The sequence below is a fragment of the Oratosquilla oratoria genome, unplaced genomic scaffold (assembly GCF_046742065.1).
Source record: "Oratosquilla oratoria isolate Oo_2021 unplaced genomic scaffold, ASM4674206v1 SCAFFOLD45, whole genome shotgun sequence".
Taxonomy (NCBI): domain Eukaryota; kingdom Metazoa; phylum Arthropoda; class Malacostraca; order Stomatopoda; family Squillidae; genus Oratosquilla; species Oratosquilla oratoria.
This window is the reverse complement of record NW_027467710.1, coordinates 3,847,497-3,852,496: the sequence shown is the minus strand read 5'-3', so window position 1 is coordinate 3,852,496 and position 5,000 is coordinate 3,847,497. Positions and strand designations below refer to the sequence as shown.

Below are 5,000 nucleotides of genomic sequence, written 5' to 3'. Positions count from 1 at the left end.
GCACCAATCCCGAACCACAAGAATTCCCGAAAAGTGGTTTTCGTTGTGCGATCAAATAGGGACTATCGATGCGGGAAGGATAATGATTACAGCCTCCCTTCATTCGAAGAGTTGACGGTCACCGTCCTCACAACCGTGGAAATATAGAAGGTACTCTCCTCAGGATATTCATATCAGTATATATAAACATATGTATGTGTATATATATATATATATATCTATATATATATATATGTATGTATGTATGTATATATATGTGTATATATTATATATATATATATATATATACATACACATATATATATATGCAAAAAGATCACAAAACCACGTGATCCAACAAATTGCTGATAACCACAAAGGAAACTGGAGAAGAAACTAGAATTCCCAAGTGCTTTCGTGATATTTCACATCTTCAGGGGAATACAAAAGAAAAAGTTACACATATGTATATAAGAGGTATGAAAATAAACTGGGAAAGGTACAGACAATAAACATTGAGGAAATGTAACAAACATTAAAATACATTAAATCAAATTATTTTTTAAAAGATGTAATGTGATTACATATTTTGTCAATGATAAAATTATCTAATTTAAAAATACCATTGCTGATATTAATGTTGGTCAATTTTATCTCAGGAATTCGGTATGGCAATGGATAATCCACTATCTCCAGTCCTTAGCAATTTCTATACGGAATTTTTTTTTTAAATAAACTATTAAGTGAAATTTTGCCACCAAATGCGATCTGGTACAGATATGTTGACGATGTTCTTTCCCTGTGGCCTAGCTCAGAGGATTTAAATGCATTTTTACAATCTCTGAATAATTTAGTTTATTCTATTAATTTTACTTCCCGTCTGGGGTATTGCCTGCATATTATTGTGGCAAAGTAGCATGCAGTTGATACTTTAGGGTCTATATGAGGCGCCCCTATGAACCAGAGTCACACATCATTTTGTCTGTGATAGAGGAAGACTCTGTTCATAGAGAAATTGTGATAATTTTATTATACTGCGACTGTCCCTCCGTTATGCTGTCCTCTAACCCCTTGTTACTGTCCTGTAAAATTTCTCTGAATATTCATTTCCTTTTTTTCGCCTACACTGTGGTAGGGGAAAAGAATGCTGCCACCAAGTTTTCCCACTTGAGTAGTACGAGGCGACAAAAAAACGGGACGGGAGATAGGACTAGTAATCTTGCTACCTGTAGCTCCACAGGGGACATTCTTAAAAAAAGTAAAGGCATAAGAGGGCCTAGGAGTTTTCCAACCAGTACCCTAAGATTTGGGTCTTTTAATGTGCGTAGATGTGGTACAGATGAGAGTAAAAGGGACGAGATATAGGCAGTATGTTTGTGAGAAGAAAGATGGATGTGTTGGCTTTGAGCGAAACTAAGTTGAGAGGGAAGGGCGAGTGTGAGTTTGAGAGTGTAGTTGGAAGGTTCTCAAGAGTGAGGAGAGGACGAGGGAGAGAAGGGGTGGTTACATTAGTAAGTGATAAGATAGGTAAGCATGTAGTGGAGTGGAAGGAGATTTCTTCAAGGTTAATGTGGATGAAGGTGAAACTGAAAAAAGAAATGTGGGTTTTTGTAAGTGCTTATGGGCCTGGTAGTGAGAAGAGCGTAGAAGAAAGGGAGGCTTTTTGGATGGATTTAAATGAGTGCATAGAGGGATTAGAGAGAAATGTCAATGTAGATGCATTGGGAGACTTTAATGCTTGGGTAAGAAATGAACCAATAAACGGAGTGGTTGGGAAATGTGGAGTTCCAGGAAAGAATCGTAGTGGAGAGTTAATGGTGGAGATGTGTCTTTAGAGTTGATGATAGCAAATACAGTGTTTAGGAAGAAAGTCAAGCATAAGTACACATGGGAGAAGGTGGTGGATGGAAGGGTGGTAGATAGAGCGTTAATGGACTATGTAGTGGTAGGAGTAAAATAGGAAGAGTTAAGGATGTACATGTTCTAAAGGGAGAGAGTGAGAGAATGTCAGATCATTTTCTGGTGGAAGGTAATTTGAGAGTGGAGGATAGATGGAGAAAGAGGAAACGGACAAAAGGTAGGGAGGTGCTTAAAATAAACAGCTTAAATGAGAAAGAAAAGGAGAAGGAGTACAAGAAGAAACTGAGAGAGGAGTGGGAGGGAGTGAAGGATAGAGTAGAGCTAGGAGTGGAGGAGGAATGACGATGGTTCAAGGAGGGAGTCACAACGTGTGCAAAGATGGTGCGTGGAACAAGAAGGATGGGAGGAAATAGAAGGAAGGGTAGTGAGTGGTGGGATGAGGGAGCGAATAAGGTTGTAGAAGATATGAAGCGAGCTTTCACAGATTGGTTACAAAATAGGACAAGGGAAACATATGAGAGGTACAAAGAAAAGAGAAGAGTAGTAAAGAATAAGATAAAGGAGGCAAAGAGGAGAGCAGATGTGAAATGGGGTAGGAGTATGACAGAAAATTTTGAAAGTAATAAAACAAATTTTTGAAAGGAAATTAAGAGAGGAAGAAGAGGCGAATCAAGTAGAGAAGAAAAGGCAAAAGGTGCAGATGGAGAGATGATAATGGAAGAAAAGGCAGTAAGAGGAAGATGGGGAGAGTATTTTAGGGAGCTGCTAAATGTGAAGGAGGATAGGGAGGCAAAGGTAGTTGCAGTGGGAAGTGCTAAGAAAATGATAGTGATGAGTGAGGAAAATGGAGGAGAAATAAGGAAGGATGAAGTGAAGGCAGTTGTTAAGATGATGAAAACAGGTAAGGCACCTGGTCTGGATGGATGTCATGCAGAATGTCTAAAAAAAAGGAGGTACAGTTATGGTGGACTGGCTGGTGAGGTTATTCAATGTTTGTTTAAGAGAGGGTAGAGTGTCGGAGGACTGGAGGAGTGCCTGTATAGTTCCACTTTACAAGGGAAAAGGGGACAAGTGTGAATGTAGTAGTTTCAGAGGAATCAACTTGTTAAGTGTAATTGGGAAGGCTTATGGAAGAGTCTTGATTGAGAGGATTAGGAGAGGAACAGAAGGAGTAATTGGTGAGAAACAGTGTGGGTTTAGGGCAGGTAGAGGTTGCGTAGATCAGATTTTTGTGGTAAGACAGATATGTGAGAGAGCTATTTAATTAAGCGGGTTTGCTGTGGATGTGCTGTGTCTTGCGACACTGCTTCTGACCCAGGGCAGTGGACAAGATGCAGGGATGATCCGTCATCCAGGAGGTGCCAAGATAAGAGGGAGGGAAGAAGGTGGAGGGGAATGGAGTGTGATGGGGATGGAATGGGTGGGAGTGGTTTTTATGCCTTCGTTTTTTTGCTACCTCCCTTATAAGGGGGAAAAGAGCCTTTGGTATATGTATGTATGTATGTATGTATGTATGTATATGTATTAATTTTACTATTGAATTAGAAAGTAATGGTAAGTTGCCATTTTTGGATTGCCTCATTCATAGAAATGGTAATAATTTTAAGTTTAGTGTTTATAGGAAGCCGACAAATGTTTTTTCATATATTCATTATTACTCGGCTCACCATGATAAAGTAAAATATTCGGTGTTTTCTTCTATGTTTTTACGTGCAGCCCCGAATTTATTGATGAGGAATTTGAGCATATTCTTAAAGTTGGTCTTGGATTAAAGGACCCTAAAAGATTTTTAGATCACGTTCTCGCTGCAGCGAAAAAGACTTTTTAAAGTGTTCAACCATGCCCCTCCTATACCAAGAACCTTCTGATTTTACCATTCAGTAACAATCTGGCTAAAGTTCCTCACATCCTAAAAACATGGAATATTAAAATTGTATTTAATAATCCATATACCTTTAAGAATAATCACGAAGAACCCATAGTCGGAATAAAAGGAATCTTTGAAAAAAGTATTCCGACTGTGGGTTCTTTGTGATTATTATTTACAAATGTGCTATTACATTTTGTCTAAGTGATACTTCTAAGAAGTTAATTATTAAAAATTCACCTAGTGTCTCAAGCGGCTGCATATACAAGATCCCTTTGCAGAGATTGTAAAAAGTATTACCTTGGGCAAACGGGCAAGGAACTCTCAACAAGGATTAAACACAAGTACAGTGTAAAAACAGCACAAGAGTCTAGTGCGCTGTTTGTCCACATAAGAGATTTTGATCATCGTATTGATTGATTTAATGCTTCATCTATTATGTCTTGTGGTTCATTTCCCAATAGTAACATTATTGAAAGTTGAATGATAACAAAAATCTGAAGGACCAACATTAATATTAGCAATGATATTTTTAGATTTGACAGTTACATCTTTTCAAAAATAATTTGATTTTATGTATTTCAATGTTTGTTACATTTTCTCAATGTGTATTGTCTGTACCTTTCCCAGTTTTTTCAAACCTCTTATATACATATGTGTATTTTTTTTAATTTTTTTATTCCCCTGAAGATGTGAAATATCACAAAAGCGCTTGGGAATTCTGGTTTCTTTTCCGGTTTCCTTTGTGGTTATCAGCAATATATATATATATATATATATATATATATATATATATATATATATATATATATACGCTGAGACATTGTGAGAAGTTGAGGCAGGTGGAAAAAGAAGTCACGGGTCTATTTCCGAGTTGTAAATTTATTCCTGACCAGTTTCGCTCTACGTTTCCTCTGAGGAAACGTAGAGTGAAACCGGTCAGGAATATATTCGCATCTCGAAGCTAGACCTGTGACTTCTTTTTCCACCTTCCTCATATATCTATATATATATATAAATATATATACACATATACATATATATATATATATATATATATATATATATATGATGAAGGTGGAAAAAGAAGTCACGGGTCTAGTTCCGAGTTACTGAGTTTATTCCTGACCGGTTTCGCTCTATGCTTCTTCAGAGGAATGTGACTCTGGAGTGAAGCTGGCGGTATACATAGTCTGAGTAAGACCGCGTTCCCTCCTTGGAGGTGGGTTACGTTTGGTTGTACAATGGTTTTTAATACAATAGTGATAAAAATATACAATAAATTGTTGTGATG

The 5,000-nt window shown here is 37.3% G+C and overlaps 1 protein-coding gene across 1 annotated transcript in view; it reads right to left on the bottom strand.

Moving 5' to 3' along the window:
* Positions 1-5,000, bottom strand: part of LOC143023170 (FRAS1-related extracellular matrix protein 3-like) — a gene marked incomplete at its 3' end in the record, with an annotated part of 61,352 nt that overhangs the window by 3,530 nt on the left and 52,822 nt on the right.